Source organism: Podarcis pityusensis (assembly GCF_964106645.2).
Source record: "Podarcis pityusensis genome assembly, chromosome: 16".
Classification (NCBI taxonomy): domain Eukaryota; kingdom Metazoa; phylum Chordata; class Lepidosauria; order Squamata; family Lacertidae; genus Podarcis; species Podarcis pityusensis.
Window position 1 is genome coordinate 21,045,891 of NC_138041.1, and position 19,365 is coordinate 21,065,255.

The 19,365-nt window shown below is 45.8% G+C and overlaps 1 long non-coding RNA gene across 1 annotated transcript; it reads right to left on the reverse strand.

Annotated features, from left to right (window-relative positions):
- Window positions 1–10,266: 10,266 nt before the first annotated feature.
- On the reverse strand, window positions 10,267–10,950 carry LOC308466061. The gene is made up of 2 exons (XR_013980650.1): window positions 10,845–10,950; window positions 10,267–10,460 (listed from the first exon to the last, which is right to left on the reverse strand). It is a non-coding gene; the product is annotated as an uncharacterized lncRNA (long non-coding RNA).
- Between the last annotated feature and the right edge of the window lie 8,415 nt (window positions 10,951–19,365).

The window sequence follows — 19,365 nt, forward strand, 5'->3', positions numbered from 1 at the left end:
TCTGCAGTCTGCCAGGAGAGAGAAAATTGTGCCTGTGGCAGAGCTCTGTATTGCATGCATTGGCTTTAATACTCCCTTTCAAGAAAGGAGCACAGGAAGTTTCTACCTGCTTACAAACCACAAATTGTGAAGTTGCCTTGCTTCAAGAAACAGTATAGGTTAACTACAGTTCAGGTTTGCACTTGAGCCGCCCAAAGCATTGTTTCAATAAGCTGAAGTTAAGACTGACCACAGTTTAGGGTGCGGACATGGGCCACCATGTCTTTTTTTCAAAGCATTGCTTCAACAAGCTGTAGTTTAGCGTGTGAGCATTGGTCATTCTGTCTTTCCACAAAGGATTTTAACAGCCCACAGGCATAATTTCAGCATTCCTGTTTTAATGTTCTGCTTAATGTTTTATGGGATTCTTACTGTGTTTTGATGTTACATATTAAAATGAAATGAATGAATAATAGATCTAGGAGACCTTTCCCAACCTGAACCCCTGCAAATATTGTTGGACTCTGACTCTCATCAACCACAGCCTCCAGGAAGACTATCCCTAATCTATAACGTTGTATCAAAGGTGACTTGTAGCCAATTAAGGTTTTTGTGTGTGTGTTTTTGAGGTTTATAAATTGTGTGTCTTTGTTTCTCAGTTTTATCCTTCTACATGGTTTTGTATTGTGGTATCTTATGCATAGCGACTTGCAGTTATTTTTATTGATCATGGTTTAGGAATTATTTATTGTAATTTTAAAGTGAATTTCTGTTTAATTGTTATACGCTGGTGTTTTGAGAGTTAATTTTATTGTGCACTATTATATTCTAATCTATTATTGAATATTACTTTATTTAGAAGTCATTCCATTTTAAAGTTATGTTTTATTATGACTTTTTGTATTGGATCAGATTATCACAAGGTGTGCGTTCTCTGTTGTATATTTTGTTACTGCAGAGTAATATAGAAAGGCAGGATACAAATTAAAAGTGAAATGAAATGAAGTTATACAGAGAGTAGACCCATGGAATGTAATGGACCTACTCAGATGTAAATGGTATTGCATTCATTTTACTTGATTCAACAGAACTCTTCTTTGGTTCTTATCCAGAGTCTAATGTCGCTGAACTGCACCACCTGCCTAGTCATTAATCCCGAGGGGAATATCCATACAGGTGGGTCATTTGCAGGATAAAGTCCTGAAAAACCAACCACATGCCAGGGAGTGTAGCTGCCACCAGGTCCGATCTCTTGTCTGCTCCCTTTGAAACAAGTGTCTCACCCCTTTCACACGTCCCCTCCAACCTTCCAATGCGCATAATAACAATAATACTTTATTATTTATACCCCGCCCATCTGGCTGGGTTTCCCCAGCCACCCTGGGCGGCTTCCAACCGAATATAAAAAACAATACAGCATCAGTCATTAAAAACTTCCCTAAACAGGGCTGCCTTCAGTTGTCTTTTAAAAGTAAAATAGTTGTTTATTGCCTTGACATCTGCTGGGAGGGCGTTCCACAGGGCAGGCGCCATTACCGAGAAGGCCCTTTGCCTGGTTCCCTGTAACCTTACTACTAGCAGTGAGGAAACCACCAGAAGGCCCTCAGGACAGGACCGCAGTGTCCAGGCTGAACAATGGGGGTGGAGACGCTCCTTCAGGTATACTGGGCCGAGGCCATTTAGGGCTTTAAAGGTCAGCACCAACACTTCGAATTGTGCTCGGAAACATACTGGGAGCCAGTGTAGATCCTTTAGGACCGGTGTTATATGGTCCCAGCGGCCACTCCCAGTCACCAGTCTAGCTGCCGCACCCTGGATTTGTTGTAGTTTCAGAGTCCCCTCCAAAGGTAGCCCCATGTAGAGCGTTAAAAGGGAATCTGAAGGGAATCAGTGTATCTGAAAAAGTGTGCATGCACAGGAAAGCTTCTACCAGAACAAACTTAGTTGGTCTATAAGGTGCTACTAAACAAATTTTTATTTTTTTTACTGCCTCAGAACAACACAGCTACCTACCTGAATCTAGAAAAGGGAATCTGGTTGAGATGAAAAGGTTTATTGCATTCTTTTAGCCACGATGGCTAAACACAACCCTAATCTTCAGAAGTTCTATACCATTTTCCTGGCGTTGGACTAGCTACCTAGCAAACAGCACTCTGTTTGTGGCCACGAACCAGCTGCCTTTACAGAGACGCAGGAAGTGGCTTTCTGCAAAGGCAGAAGGCCATTGGTCCACCCAGCTCCCGGGCAGCCAATGAGGTGCCTTCCCTATGGGAAGTCCCTTCTTTATGTCGATCGTTCCATCAGCTCCACAGCCAGCCACAGCCCCACGCTCCTGACTATGGAGCCAATGCCATGGCTGGCTGGGGGTGATGATGGAGAGCCTCAAAGTGGCTAATCCTGATCAAGCTCAATACTACGGCCACTCTGGCAGCAGCTCTTCAAACAGGGGATGTCGGGGCCCGATCCTGGGGCTTTCTGCGCGCGAAGCAGATGCGTTGCCCCTGAGCTAATGGCTTTCCCCAGTGAAGCGCGCTGCACCGTCTTATGAGCCACGTGTTTATGGAACAACTTTGCAATATGAACACCATAATTCTCCTAATAATTTGAAGCCCTTTCGGGGATGGGGCGGGGGGGAGAGACAACCCTCCCTGTAGCGTTTGCTCCACTGGAAACGATCCAGAGACACAAGTGTTGTTTCTCGGTGCTGGCTCCTTGTCAACCCTCACTCTATATTTTGTTACTGTTCGGCTGCCATAAAACCAAAGCCTCTTTTTTAATAATTCCCCTCCCACCAACAAACTACAAGAGTCGTCCCCGTTCCCCTGCGATGCTGAGGTTCTGCGTTCCCCTCTCTTGGCTGGAGGAGAGCCCCTCTTCAGCTTTGGCAAACTCCGAGTAGACGGCTGGGTTACATTTTATGGAGTTCTGAAATTATGTCGGAACGTAACTGTTCTCAGCCCAGATAATTTGTACAGCCAGAAAGGAATGGTGGTTGGTTGTTTTTTTTAGGTAAACCTCATGCGTGGGGCGTCACAGCGTCGATTTATTCCCACTATTCCTTTGGGAATACTAATACTAATAATATATTTTATTACGAACAGTGCTTAGAGAGCGATTAGGCTGTTTATAAACATCTCTAAATAATAATAATAATATTAATAATAATAATAGATTATTCTGTTAGGTACCCTACTTTGAGAGTTCCACGATTTGGCGGTTTATAAACATCTCTAAATAATAATATTAATTGCAATTGATTATTCTATTACACACGCTGCTTAGAAAGTTCTAAGATTGGGCCGTTTATAAACATTTCTAAAAATAATAATAAAGAACAGCCTAATTGTAGAACTCGCTAAGCCGCGTAAAATAATCTAAGAATTGTTGCTGTTGTTAGGCACACCGCTTAAAGAGTTTTATGATTAAGCAATTTCCAGCTCTTTTTAAATAAACACTGACAACAACGATCCCAACTTAAGTTAGACAGTCGACAGTGCATTCCTTTCCATAGGAATTCAGAAACAAAACCCGCTGAATTTCCCTGGGTTGACTCCCGGGTAAGCGTGCACGGAGGGAATGGGGTGTAGCAGTGTTAAAATCCCGTCGGTTCTAAAGGGAGACTTACAGTCCCGTTTTATGCACGTCTGCTAAAAAGTCCCCAAGGCATCGAATTCCACGGGGGATTATCTCCGAGCATCTACCTGAGGCTGTCACTATTGTATTGTATTGTATTGTATTGTATTGTATTGTAGTTGTGCTTCTAACCGTATTTAGAGTAAGCCCCACTGAATTCAGATGAGACATGCTTCTGAGTCGACCTGGTTCGCTTTAAGGGATAGTTTGCAGCCTTTTCAGAGAGTGCCATCCTAGGCCCATTTACTAGGAAGAAGGAATGGGTCCGATGCAACCAAGAGTGAGCTTCTAGAAGAGGGTGCAACCATATTATGCCCATTTCCTCGGAAGCAAAAAATGGCTAATGAGAGACACGTCCCAAGACAAAGCTGTTAAAAAGGGTCCGTCTTCTCGGATGTCAGCCCATCAAACCTAGAGGGAATTTACGTCTATGCAAACGTGCTCCGGATCGTCCTGCAAGACTTCCCCAGCGCCCGGGAGAGCTTGGAGGGGGTGAGGGTTGGGTCTGCGTTATTTTCCCACGTAGAGGGGAGAGAAAAGGACCTGTGGGGTACGAAAGCGCCCAGGAAGAAGGAGAATTCCGTTTGTTAACAAGAAAATCAAGATGCCAGGCACTTTCTCTCCCCCCCCCCCATCCAGAATATTAGCTTTTTTGACACTAGGGGAAATAAGATTAGCCGATAACCGGTATGACAGCGGTTGGGAGTGCGACGAGAAATCTTTTTTCGCTTTAAAGTTTATATAAAACCCCGACGTCTGTGGCTAGATTTGGAAGGGCGAGATGCGAGCTTGTAACAGACAGACAAGAATAAATGCTTATATATGTACGCATACATAAGTATACATACTTACACACACATATACAGAACGCACACACGTATGTATATTACAAACACATATTATGTATAGAGACATATATACGTCTGTATTACACATAAGTTTTATATTTCACACAAGTATATATTACACACACAATCTATATATAATACATATAATATTGCACACATATTATTATGCACATATATGCCACAGGCATATTACATCTATATCGCACACATGTATTGTATGTAAATACATGCATATCTATATTACACATATGTATTATAGATATAACGCACATATATTACATATACGTTTAACATTACACACATTATTATGTGCATATTATTATACACATATTACGCATATGTATCACACACATAATATTTCTATAACATACAATATTATATACAATATTTATATATAATATTGCACGCACGCACCACTCAGCGAACAGAAAGAAGCGCTCCCTGTCTGCCCCGCTCTTTTTGCTCTAGCAAACTTTATTTTACCTTTACCGACCAAATAAAAGACTCCGCGACCGCAGCCAGGTGCGTTTGGATCTATAAACCGAAGCGGGACAGAAACCGGCACCCTGGAGCCGTCCCCTCGAGTTTCATAGAGTCAAGGGAGTGAATGGGCTTTGGATTCCAGCCAAAGGCCCCGAGACCCGCACACATTTCCTTGGAAGAGGCCTCCGCTAAAATAAACACTTCTCCCTAAGCGTGTTAAAAAAAAAAGTGGGTGTTTAGTCTGTTGACTTCAGTGTTGACTCAGGTATTTGGGTAAACCGGGCTGTGGCGCGCGGGGGGGGGGGGCGCGAAATGCGCGCGCGCACATTACTGGTGATGGCATGGCAAAACCTCTTCTTGAAATCGGTTTCTAAAATCACCCTAGTGACTTAGGACCGCTTTCCAAGTCCTCGACGGCCTGAAACGCGTTTCTTTGGACGTCAAAATAAGATTTCGCTGAGATTGTTTGCTGCGCCCGATCCAGCCCAATTGACGCCCTTATTGTTGCAAAGAGGTAAATTTAAAACACGGCCCCCACAATCCAGAAGTTGACACTTTACTTTTTGCTAAATGGTATATTTTGCTAAATTAAAGGCCATTTTGGCTTCTGATCGAGGTGAAGGGAGAGTCCTATGGAAAACAACAGAAATGCCTTTTTTTATTGGCTGAGCACAAAGCTATATTTCCTCAGCATCCGCAGCTGCAACCTTTAATCCATTTATTTAGAAGTAAACCTTACTTAGATCGACGCAAAACCGTCCTAGGACTGCTAAGCACCCAGGTGGATGAGCAATATTTAACTATGTTTAAGGGAGCTGAAACTGTCAAGCGCATACCCGTAATATCTAAATTCTCCTTGTTTTTAAAATAGCTTGCATTCTCCCCGCGTTAAAATCCCCATCAGTTTTGGAACCGGGCAATTTTTATTAATTTTTTTTTTGCCAAACAGGAATGCGATCCTTAAAAGGGGCTTCAGTTTACATTTAAACACCCCCGCCGCCACCAAGCTCACTCACTCTCAATGGCCCTTTTCCCGAAAGTGACGAACGCAGGCTGCGAAAGAACACCCGACCCGGGAGGAAACAGCCACTTGACACTGACTCGCGGCCTGTTTTCAAGGGCAGCTGGTCCTCCTGCCTGGCCTTATCTGGGTCCGCAGCCCTGGCGGAAGATCAGCTGGATGAGGCCCTCTTGCAACCGAGAGGAAAAATGCAAGCCTGAACAGCTCAGACTAACCGGAAGATCTGCAGCTCTTAGCACCACCAAATACTCTTTATGAGGATAAGGGTTTGTTTGGTTTGTTTGAAACCTTGCTAAAGGTGATTATTTTTTAGAGCCAAGTTGAATCTTGACAGATTAAAGGTTATCATCATTATCAACAACAACAAAAATAATATTAATAATAAATTTATATGCTTCCCATCTGACTGGGTTGCCCCAGCCACGCTGGGCGGCTCCCAACAAAAAAACCAAGACAACCATAGCTGTCAACGTTTCCCTTTTTTTAAGGGAAATTCCCTTATTCCAAATAGGATTCCTTGCAAGAAAGGCGCTGTGGGTTAAACCACAGAGCCTAGGACTTGCCGATTAGAAGGTCAGCGGTTCGAATCCCTGCGAAGGGGTGAGCTCCTGTTGCTCGGTCCCTGCTCCTGCCAACCTAGCAGTTCAAAAGCACATCAAAGTGCACGTAGATAAATAAGTACCGCTCCAGCGGGAGGGTAAATGGCGTTTACTGCCGCGTGCTGCTCTGGTTCGCCACCATGCTGGCCACATGACCCGGAAGCTGTACGCCGGCTCCCTCGGCCAAGAAAGCGAGATGAGCGCCGCAACCCCAGAGTCGATCACGACTGCACCTAATGGTCAGGGGTCCCTTTACCTTTACCTTATGAAGACAACATCAAGCACTAAAAATTTCCCTATACATCAGGACACATAAATAAAGTACTTCTGCAGAGCACAGTTAAACTATGGAACGGGTTTCTGCAGGAGACAGTAATGTCCACCGACTTGGATGGCTTTAAAAGCAGATCAGGCAAATTCATGGAGGAGAAGGCTATCACAATGGCTGTTTTCTGCCTCCACAGTTGGAGGCAGGACTGCTTCTGAATACCAGTTGCTGAAATAACCGCAGGAGGGGAGAGCTGCTCTTGTGTTTGTGTCCTGCTTGCTGGTTTCTCCCAGGCATCTGGCTGCTCATGGTGAGAACCAGGTGCTTGGCCAGATGGCCTGTTGGCCTGATCCTGCAGGCTCTTCTCTTGTTCCTAAATGCGATTCTTTTTAAAGCCAAACTGAATCCGACAGCTGCTTTCTACTGAGTCAGACCTTTGCTCCATCTAGCTCAGTGTTGTCAGCACTGACTGGCAGCAGCTCTCCGGGAGATTTCTCCCAACCTTACCTGGAGATGTCATTGGGGATCAAACCTGGGACATTCTGCATGCAAAGCACGTGCTCTGCCCCTGAGCTATGGGCCCCTTCCCAAAGTCCTGGAACCTGTTGCCAGCTTCAGGGCTAGGTCCTGCTGCGTTCCACAAAATCACAGTGAAGACAGGCAACTCTCTGAGCATGCACAGAGTGGCTTTGGCTTAGTAAAGGGACCCCTGACCATTAGGTCCAGTCGTGGCCGACTCTGGGGTTGCAGCGCTCATCTCGCTTTATTGGCCGAGGGAGCCGGTGTACAGCTTCCAGGTCATGTGGCCAGCATGACTAAGCAGCTTCTGGTGAACCAGAGCAGTGCATGGAAACGCCATTTACCTTCCTGCCAGAGTGGTACCTATTTATCTACTTGCACTTTGACGTGCTTTTGAACTGCTAGGTTGGCAGGAGCAGGGACCAAGCAACGGGAGCTCACCCCATTGCTGGGATTCGAACCGCCAACCTTCTGATCAGCAAGTCCTAGGCACTGTGGTTTAACCCACAGCGCCACCCGTGTCGGCTTTGGGTTAGTCAGAGACTAAACATGGACAGCCCCAATAGATCAGGAATTATAGGCACCTCTCTTTCTCTGTAAGGGACGTGGGTGGCGCTGTGGGTAAAAGCCTCAGCGCCTAGGACTTGCCGATCGAAAGGTCGGCGGTTCGAATCCCCATGGCGGGGTGTGCTCCCATCGCTCGGTCCCAGCGCCTGCCAATCTAGCAGTTCGAAAGCACCCCTGGGTGCAAGTAGATAAATAGGGATCGCTTACGAGCGGGAAGGTAAATGGCGTTCTGTGTGCTGCGCTGGCTCGCCAGATGCAGCTTGTCACGCTGGCCACGTGACCCGGAAGTGTCTGCAGACAGCGCTGGCTCCCGGCCTCTAGAGTGAGATGAGCACACAACCCTAGAGTCTGTCAAGACTGGCCCGTACGGGCAGGGGTACCTTTACCTTTACCTTTACCTTTACCTCTTCCTCTGTAAAATGGGAACATGGGTAACTAGCCTATAATGAGCCACAACATGAAGTTAAACCATCTAGCTCAGTGGTGTCTACACTGATAGGCAGTAGCTCTTCAGGGCTTTGAGCAGGGAGTCTCTTCCATCTCTAACCTGGAGATAGGACCCGGGACCTTCTGCATCCAATGCAAACACTTAAATACTCCCAATTATTGTACATTGAGGTTCCATCTAACTAAATCAGCACATCTAGTCTTCATTAACACAGCCTCTGCTTTTAAACCCATCTAACTAATGGTCATCGCCACATCTCAAGACGGACTAAAATTTCCTCCTGTTTAATCAGCAGCCTGCAATTTCTAGTCCTCCCAAAGGAATCTCTTTATGAAACAAGCCTTCGTGTCCTCCCCAAACTGGATGGGAGAGACCAAGGTTTAAATCCCCACTCACCTGGAGAACGCTCAAGGGTGGCTTTGAGACAGTCACTGTCTCTCAGCCTTACCTACCTCAGAGGGTTGTTGCTGTCCTCAGGCTAAATGGAGATGGGTACTATTGAATGCTGCTTTTGTCAGTTAAAAACAGCTATTTAAAACATTCAAAAAGTAATTAAAATCAGTCATAAGCTAAAAACCAAATTAAAACACATATCTGGGTAGGTTTGCCTGAACAGAGATGTTTTTTGAAGGCTTCAAAAAGAGGACGACCACCTGCCTAGTGTCAAGTGGCAGGGAGTTCCAATGTTTGGGTGTTGCTGTGGAGTAGCTACTCTTAAGAAGTCAAGATTCCGTCCAACTGCTTCCTAATATTTTAACTCTTTTATTTCTTCTTCAGAGGAAGGGGTGGGATTTCGGTGGGAAAGGGGTTAATTCATAAAACAGGAGGCAGAGACAATGAACCATTTGGATAGCAGGGGACAAAAAACCTGGAGGCAACCCCCTTGTTCTTAGGAAGTATTTCAAAGTCCTGGGTGAGCTTGGCCTCCCAAATATGGCATTCCCGCAGCCATAGCCAATATTTAAATAGTGAATATATTTAAATATATTTAAGTATAGGAATGGAAACCATAAAAACCGGCCCTACAAATATTTCATATGTCTACGATGTCCAGACACATTTTTATTTCTGTTTTGCTAAAAAAAAATTGACTTCCAGCTATGCCAGAGTTAATCGGAACTTGCTGGAAAATAATGACTCTTATAAAACACTGGTCATTGGCCGTTCCTTAATTTTTTCGTTTCTTTTTTAAAAAAACAAACCTTCCAGACATCATTAATTCTGTTCAGGGCCTGCAAAATCCCAAACTACCTCAGAGTTTTGACTGGAGTGCATGATTCCACTTTCCTTACAAACCTTCCCATTTCCATCTGCTAATGTTCAGCCTCTGCTTCTCCCCCGTCCTCCCAAAAAAAGACACACAGCCTCCCATTTCAGGTTCCACCAGAAGCATTTGAAGCAGATGCTCTAACCTCTGAGCTTTGGCGCTTCCCCAATCAAGTGGCAATGAGTTCCATGGGGGTTTCCTGCCTAGGATTGCCATAGGGGACTAGGGGTCACTGAGCAAGGTGGTCAACACTCTCACACAGGAAAAGGTCCTTCTTCTAGGGCTTAGAATAGAACTTTTAATTGGTATTTATTTTTGTCCTGACCATCCAGGGCTGGATTTAGGTTTGATTAGGCCCTAAGCTACTGAAGGTAATGGGACCCTTTATATGTCCAGCTGTCCTTTGTCAACAACAAATTGTCACCGGGTTTTTTTTGTGTTGAATATATGCTATGTGGTAATTTATGGACCTAATAGGTATCTAAAGCCGTTTGCACATGTTGCCATGCAACCAGTCCATGCAGAATGTAGGCACCCTATATATAGAAATGAACAAACCAGTGATATTTTAGGGACCAGGCTAGCAGGTGGGGCCCATTATCATAGGCGCCTACACAACACAAAACACTGTTGCTGTATGTAGGTTTTATTTTATTTGTTTTTTATCTTATATTATGGAAAGATACATCCAGGTTTTTTTCCTTTAATTTTTTGGGGGGCCCCCAACAGAGTGGGGCCCTAAGCTATCGCTTGTTTAGCTTATATGTAAATCCAGCACTGTAACCAACCCAAGGACTGTAGGTAAGCTTCAGGATCAAAATTGCACATCTCTACATAATACATTCACGGGACGCGGCTGGCGCTGTGGGTAAAACCTCAGTGCCTAGGACTTGCCGATCGCATGGTCGGCGGTTCGAATCCCCATGGCGGGGTGAGCTCCCGTCGTTCGGTCCCAGCTCCTGCCCACCTAGCAGTTCGAAAGCACCCTTAAGTGCAAGTAGATAAATAGGTACCACTTTATAGCGGGAAGGTAAACGGCGTTTCCGTGTGCTGCGCTGGTGCTGGCTCGCCAGAGCAGCTTCGTCACGCTGGCCATGTGACCTGGAAGTGTCTTCGTACAGCGCTGGCTCCCGGCCTCTTAAGTGAGATGAGCGCACAACCCTAGAGTCGGACACGACTGGCCCGTACGGGCAGGGGTACCTTTACCTTTACCTTTACATAATACATAATTTTGTTTGTATGCTGCCCTTCCACAGCTCAAACCATGCACAGGGCAGCTTCCAACATCAAAATAAATAAATAACTGCAACATAACAAAAGTAGCCATAAGCAATAAATAAAACATCAAAAAATGCACAACCAAATCGAACAATTTCCACATAAATCACAAGATCTAAAAATATGCATTCGAAAAAACCAACAGCGACAATTCCCAAGTCAGAATGGTTCTATTTGTAGTCGGAGACACCTTCCTTATGAGAAAAGTTTGAAAACAGAACACTCATTGTGGTGCCTTTCGTCCAGAACGGAGTCTAGTGATTCAGTCCTCTGGTGGGAAGTAGGAGAAACTATATTTGAGTACACGCCTTCTGGATTTGATCTGCACTAGACAATTATTAGGAAATAAATTATACCTTTTCCGAGGAAACAATCCTGATGCCCATTTGATGGAAAATCCAGATAGTCTACCTGCAACTAATGATTACTGCTTGACCAAATGCACTTTGATCCATGGATGAACAAGCTATAACTTTACTTTTGTTTGTTTCTTTTAGGTTCCGAAATTTTAAAATTGCGTCTGAACCCTCTTCCCCTAAAGTCGTAAGTTCAAAAGCAGAATCTCCTTCTTAACCGTGTTGCAGCTGTCAAAATGCACACCTGTGTGGTGTGATAAGTCAACACACTCAAGGGCACAGTCCAGAATTTAGGACTGCAATATTAACTCTGCAATCTAATGCATGTCTACTTGGAAATAAGATCGACTCACTGAGATCCATGGGAATATAGTCCCTGGTAAGTGTGCTGCTCAGTCATTTAGGCTGAGGTTGCAATCCTGTATGTTCTTACGTGAGAGTAAGTCCTATTGAACGCAGTGGGCCTTAAAGGTAAAGATAAAGGGACCCCTGACCATTAGGTCCAGTTGTGGCCGACTCTAGGGTTGTGGCGCTCATCTCGCTTTATTGACTGAGGGAGCCGGTGTACAGCTTCATGTGTACAGTGTACAGGTCATGTGGCCAGCATGACTAAGCCACTTCTGGTGAACCAGAGTAGTGCACGGAAACACCGTTTACCTTCCCGCCGGAGTGGTACCTATTTATCTACTTGCACTTTGATGTGCTTTTGAACTGCTAGGTTGGCAGGAGCAGGGACCAAGCAACAGGAGCTCACCCCGTCGCGGGCATTCAAACCGCCGACCTTCTGATCGGCAAGTCCTAACTGTGAGGTTTAACTCACAGCGCATGGGAAATGGTTAAAATGTCTTGATTCACGAAATAGCAGATTGAATACTCATGGAAACTGTAGATTGTAAACACCATAGACTGTGTGTGTATCAAACTGGGGCAGCAGAGATGTCCTTAAAGAAAAAAATATGCATAGAATTAATTTATCTGCTTTGCGATTTTGTTCTTTTCTTCATAAACCAAGTATGTGCTTCCCAGGACTTTAAACTTCTCTTACATTTAAAATGTGGTCCTCTCTTTTGAGAATCTTCAAAAATTCCCTCCTTCTCCTTCAAAAGCACACATTTCTTCACAAGTCAAGCACCCAAATTTGTTCAGATTTGATTGAGTAGTTAATTGAACAAAGATGCAATCTTGACATACATTTACTAAGGAGGAAGTCCCACTCAGCAGGACTTACTTCTGAGTAAAAAAATAATCCTAGGATTGGACCGCACTGAGCTAAAACTCATATGATTGACCAACTAAGATCTGTTTAATCAGGTCAGGGCTTTGCTTACATTTCATTCTCCAGCAAAAAGCGTAATGCTTTGGGGGCAGAGCCGCTGAAAGGATTTTGTGGGATGGCCTGCTAGATATTGGGCAGGAATGGAATGAGGAGAGCAGGGTTGCCAACTTTTTAATTGACTCTTGCTCCTCTGCCTTCAAGAGCCACTTTATCCACCGCCATTGGTCAACGATATTGTTTTATCCCTATATCAGAAAGGCGTAGATGCTGATTTCTGTACACAAAGCTGCACTGGCCAGGCTTTTAACTGATAAAAAGGAAATTGTGATTTATGTAGCTTCAGTTTGGCAAACAACAGCTGTATGCGCTGGACTAGGACCTGGGAGACCATGATTCAAATCCTCACTCAGCCAGGAAGCCCTGGGGTGACCTTGGGCTGGTCCCTGCCTCTCAGCCTAACCTACCTCACAGGGTTCTTGTGAAGATGAAATGGGGAGGAGAAGAACCATGTACACGAGCTGTACACATCTATTCAGAAGTAAGAAACCCCTAAGTTCAGTGGGACTGACTCCCAGGTATGTAGGAATAGGACCCACACTTAATATTTTTAAATTTATCTCTACTGCATTTCTATCTTCGCTTCTTCATTTATCCCCAGTTAAGTTCATATGGCTGCAGAACTAACGCAACCCTATGCGAAGGCTGCTGTCCTTTACACATATTTATCTGGGAGTAAATCTAACCGAATACAGAACATTTTAGTTGTGAGTAGACACAATTCTAACCATACTTACTTGGAAGAAACTTCGGAACTCCTTGCCTATTGACACCAGTCACCTGTATTGCCTGTGATTCTTGCATTGCAGGGAGGCTGGACTAGATTACCGTCTGGGTCTGTTATAACTCTACAATTCTGTGATTCTATACTCTTTGCAATGTCTGCTGGAAACATTTTTGTTGAGGCAAGCCTATCTGCACATGTAAAACACTGACCTGTGTTTTAATCTGTTTGTTGTTTATTTTAATTATTGTTCAGTGTTTTAAATAGTTGTTCTAAAATGTTTTTACTTTCTGTTTAATTGCTTTATTCTCTTTTTTTTATCAGACTGCTTTTAATTGGGGAGATTATATATAAGTGTGTGTGTGTGTGTGTGTGTGTGTGCTATATATATACCGTATGCTCTCTCTCTCTATATATATGCAATATATAAATTTAAAGAAATATATAAACAAACTCAATGAGGCTTACTGATGAGTAAGCATGCAGAGAAGCCAAAGAGTGGGGGTTGGAAAGCCATCCAGCATTTCTCCCCAGAGTTAGGATCCTCCCCTTCCAGATTTTCGCCAGAAAATCCATTAATTTCCAGACTCAATAACAAGCTCCCCCTTTCACCCTTCTCCTTCCTTCTTAATCGATGGCTGAAATGAAGAGGAGACGGCAGGAGGGCAGATTTAGGGGGAGCAATGTTATCTGCACTCCACATGTTTTCCTTTTCCACATGTCTAATAAACATATATAAAGAAGATGTGTTCCTTTAATTTTTTTTTTTTTTAACCTGGCCTCTTTATTACCTGCAAAGAGAGGCAGAGGCTGTGCCAGCAGAATGCAAAACACATTTTTGGTTTGTTCCGAGGGGTTAGTTCTCCCTTCCCCATTTAGCTGTCACTCTCTCTCTCCCAACAGACCCCTGAGCCCCCTCTTGCATTTGGAGGCCTCCCCTCATTCTCTCGCTCCCTGCTGCCAGTTGAGCAGGGATCCTGCCTGCCCATGGAAAGGATTTCCCCCCTTCTCAATTTTTTCTTAGAAGAAAAATCTTTGTAGCACGAGGTTCCAGGTTAGCACTCCCAAGTGTGGAAGAGTCACAGCTGAGTGGCAGAGCATGTGCTTGGCATGCAGAAGGTTGAGGGCCGGATTTAGGTTTGATGAGGCCCTAAGCTGCTGAAGGTAATGGGGCCCTTTATATGTCCATCTGTCCTTTGTCAACAACAAATTGTCGCTGGTTTTTGCGTTGAATACAGTGGTACCTCAGGTTAAGAACTGAATTAGTTCTGGATGTCTGTTCTTAACCTGAAACTGTTCTTAACCTGAGGTACCACTTTAGCTAATGGGGCATCCTGCTGCCGCTGCGCCACCGCTGCACGATTTCTGTTCTCATCCTGAAGCGAAGTTCTTAACCCGAGGTAATATTTCTGGGTTAGCGGAGTCTGTAACCTGAAGCGTATGTAACCTGAAGCGTATGCAACCCGAGGTACCACCGTATATGCTATATGGTAATTTATGGACCTAATACGCATCTAAAGCCATTTGCACATGCAGAATGTAGCCACCCTATATATAGAAATGAGCAAACCAGTGATATTTTAGGGAGCAAGCTAGCAGGTGGGGCCCATTACTTACATCATAGGAGCCTACACACAGTGGCAAAGCTTCATGCTCCGGCACTGGGGGTAGGGTGGAGAGCAGGCTGGGGCGGGACTGGCGCATGTCTCGGGGGCGTGGTGCGCTGCTCCTAAGGGCGTGGAGCGCGTCCTGGGGGTGTGGTGTGCCGCCTGTAGGGGCATGGCGCCCAGCGTGGGTGGGGTTACAGACGCAATGGCCCCCCACCAGGATCGCGGGCGATGCACTCCCCCCACATGCCTCTTCCTCCGCCAGTGCCTAAGCAACACAAAACACTGTTGCTGTATGTAGGTTTTATTTTATTTGTTTTTTATCTTATACTTTGGAAATGTACATAAAATGCTTTTCATTTTGGGGGGGCCCCCAAGAGAGTGGGGCCCTAAGCTATAGCTTGTTTAGCTTATACATAAATCCGGCAGTGAGAAGGTCCCAGCTTCAGTCCCCAGCATCTGCAGGTAGGGCCAGGTGAGATTCCCTATTGGAAACCCTAGAGAGCTGCTGCCAGTCAGTGTAGGCAATGCTGAGCTAGGTGGGCCCAAGGTTTGACTTGGCATGGGGCATCTTCCTCATGTTCCTTGTGGTTTCGTTGGCAGGTGATATACAAGCAACTCTCTACTGCCACAGATGAGAGCGAAGATACAGCCACGGTAACAAACTTCCAGGTTCTGGAACTCCTCATCTGTCATCCTAGCGACTTCTGCTGTTCTTAAAGCCATGATCTGGGAAAGGCTCCTAGGTTCAGAGAGTAGGGCAAGGCAGGTGGAAAAAGTCCACCCAATGTTTCATTTCTCTCACACTGGTGGGGTGGAAGGCAGGGAGGCCAACAGTAGGTGGCAGCAGAGCCAACGACAGGAAGAGCCAACAAGTTCTATCTTTGTCCTAAGCCATGGGTAGGCAGACTAAGGCCTGGGGGCCAGATCCAGCCCAATCGCTTTCTAAATCTGGCCCACGGGCGGTCCAGGAATCTGCATGTTTTTACATGAGTAGAATGTGTCCTTTTATTTAAAATGCATCTCTGGGTTATTTGTGGGTCATAGGGATTCGTTCATCCCCCCCAAAAAAAATAAAGTCTGGCCCCCCCACAAGGTCTGAGGGACAGTGGACCGGCTCCCTGCTGAAAAAGTTTGCTGACCTCTGTCCTAAGCTGACAAGTAGAGTCATACCTCGGGTTACAGACGCTTCAGGTTGTGTTCTTTTCAGGTTACGGACCCGCTGAAACCTGGAAGTACCGGAATGGGTTACTTCCGGGTTTTGCGGTCGCGCATGCGCAGAAGTGCTAAATCACACTTTGTGCATTCGCAGAAGCGCCGAATCGCAACCCGCGCATGCGCAGAAGTGCCGCTGCAGGTTGTGAATGTGCATCCCACACGGATCATGTTCGCAACCCGAGTGTCCACTGTAGTGGACTGGTTGGAAGTAAGAAGGCAGGCAGGTGAGGGCTGGATGAGGGCGTTTAGTAAGACAGCACCCTGTTTGGCCAAATGAACTAGCTTCCACTGAACTGAATCACATTCCTCCTAGAAAAAAATAACTCAGCACAGATAGATTGTAGATAGAGGATGCCTAGAGTCGCTGTCAACCACGAGGACTGAAGCCTCTCATTTCATTAGTACAACCTGCACCCTATTAAGATGTCTCAGTGGTCTGGATCCAAAATTTTACTTCTTGTGCTCATACGTTAGATTCCTATCGACCGTTGAATGCCCAGCATTCTGAGCCCAGTTTAGACCACATCACATTCCTGAGGGCATAATCAAGAATGTGATTAGGTACAAATGCCTCCCTCCCAAGCCTGCCCCTGTAGCTACATCTGTCACCACCTTCCCACCTACCTTGCGTGGCAGGAAGGCCTCACCTGCATCCCTCCCTTCCTGGTGCCTGTTGAAATGATAAAAAGGTAAAGGGACCCCTGACCATTAGGTCCAGTCGTGATCGACTCTGGGGTTGCGGCGCTCATCTCGCTTTATTGACCGAGGGAGCCGGCGTACAGCTTCCGGGTCATGTGGCCAGCATGACTAAGCTGCTTCTGGCGAACCAGAGCAGCACACGGAAACACCATTTACCTTCCCGCCGGAGCGGTACCTATTTATCTACTTGCACTTTGAGGTGCTTTCAAACTGCTAGTTGTCAGGAGCAGGGACCGAGCAACGGGAACTCACCCCATCGCTGGGATTCGAACCGCCAACCTTCTGATCAGCAAGTCCTAGGCTTTGTGGTTTAACCCACAGCACCACACGCGTCCTGTTGAAATGATAGCACACTGGTATTCCTGGGAAATGTAACTTCCCCTCTCCCCAATGCCTTGGGGAAATTGCATTTCCCAGGCTCCCTGCTGCTTAGGATGCTGCCATCGCAAAATGACAGCAAGTATTGGAAATGGGGGGGGGGGAGAGAAAATGAGGCCAGACAAATGCACAATTTGCTGGATAATTTAGTTTTAAAACCACCCCCCACATTACTCCCCATAATTTAGAAAACCACAGACACCAACATATATTTAAGGTAGTTACAGTCACGCCTGGCTCCATTGTACAGCTTTGGCTGGAAAAGGGCTCTGATTAGATGCCATCTAAATGGATAAGGGGCTACATGCAGCATGTACAAAGGATTTTTTGGGGCGGCGCAGGACGGGGGGGGGGGGAGAGACTTCACTAAAGCAATTGATGAGAACCACAAGGCTAAGTAACTGTGCAGCAAGTGAACCATTGGCTCCCTCCCTCTCCGCCGGCATCTTCCCTCATAATCATTCATTCCCTCTATAAACAGATTTCCTCGTAATGGTTTTCATTTTCTTTGAAGTGTCCCATTCATTCTGTTTCTCTCTCCATTCATGTGTTCAGAATTCCTTGAAAGGAAGTCAGTGGAGGGAGAGAAAAAGAGAGGGGGGGGGAGAGAAACATCTAAAGAGCTTGAAGGATGGCATTGGGAGGGGGGCGGGCGGAGGGGCTTCTCTTGAAATTCTCGATTAATCAGAGCTTTTTATTCCCCTTTTGCAAGGGAGGCCTGAGCAACTGTGAATGATTATTAACATCTCCGCACAGAGCAGCCTCCAAAGCTCATGCTTAACTCTCTCTCTCTCCTCTGAGCTCAGCAATAGCAGAGGTACACACGCTTCACCGTTAACCACAGGGCCGCTTCTGTCAACAGCTGCTCTCCAAAAACACATTTACTCCAGAGGAGTATGGCACAGGCACAAAAAAGCCAGTAGGACTCTTGCCTGTAATAAAAAGTTTTTGCCATTGCAGGCAGGCAGGCTTGAGAAGGACTGTGGCTCAGTGGTTAGAGCATCTGCTTTGGAGTTTCCTGGATCAAAGCACTCCACGCTTCAACATTTTGTTGCAGTCTTCCTAATTCCACCCACCCTCCCGCTAAGAGTCTCATCTGCAGGTGCCAGGCTCGTGGACTGTAGAGCACACTCAGGCAGTGGCAGTGGCGTACCATGGGTTGCCAGTGCTTGGGGCTGCTCAGAAGGAGGGAAAAGGCATAGGCATGCACATTCAACTTCCTAAAGGTGTCTGCATCAACCAGGAGATTGCAGCCACAGAGATAAGAAAAGAAGAGTTGTTCTGTTGTCTGAGAAGAAGTCACTTCCTGGTTCGCACAGAGAAGCCAGTTTTCAACGGAGCCCAGCAATGCGTAGATGTATTGAGGGAGCACCGGGTGTGGAATTTTTGTGCCCCTGTGACACCCCTCCCCCCCGTTATGCCACTGAGCGATGGAGCTGTTGGGGCAGAACTTTGGGGTTGATGTCCCAGACTCATCAGGAAGCTGCCTTACACAAAGTCAGACCACTGGTCCATCCAGCCCAGTACTGTCTACACAGACAGGCAGCAGCTCGCTCGGGTTTCAGGCAGGGGTCGTTCCTAATTTACCAGGACAAGTCAGGGATTGAACGTTGAGCTTTCTGCATGCAAAGCTATTGCTCTGTTTCTGAGCTGTAGCCCTTCATTTAATGCAAAGGAACAGAGGGACCTGGGCCTGCCTTATAATGAGTCAGGCCATTGCCTCATCTAGCTCAATATTGTCAACACAGAGAGGCAGCAGCTGTCCGGGATTTCATGCGAAAAATATCCTACCTAGAGATGTTGGGAATTGATCCTGGGACCTTCTGCATGCAAAACAGAAGCTCTGTCACTGAGCTATGGCCCTCCCTGTAAGACATAGGAAATGGTCTTATCATTGGCCCACCTAGCTCAGTATTGTCAACACTGACTGGCAGCAGCTCTCCAAGATATCAGATAAAGCTCTTTCTACAGACTCAGGTTGGAAAGCTGAGAAGGTCATAAAAAAATGGTTGGTGCCGTGGGTTCCACTTTAAAGCATATTTTATACCACTTGAACATAGGCAGTGGCCGTCTACCATGTAAGTCCATTGGTCCATCTAGCTCAGCATTGTCTACACTGACTGGCAGCAACTCTCTGGGG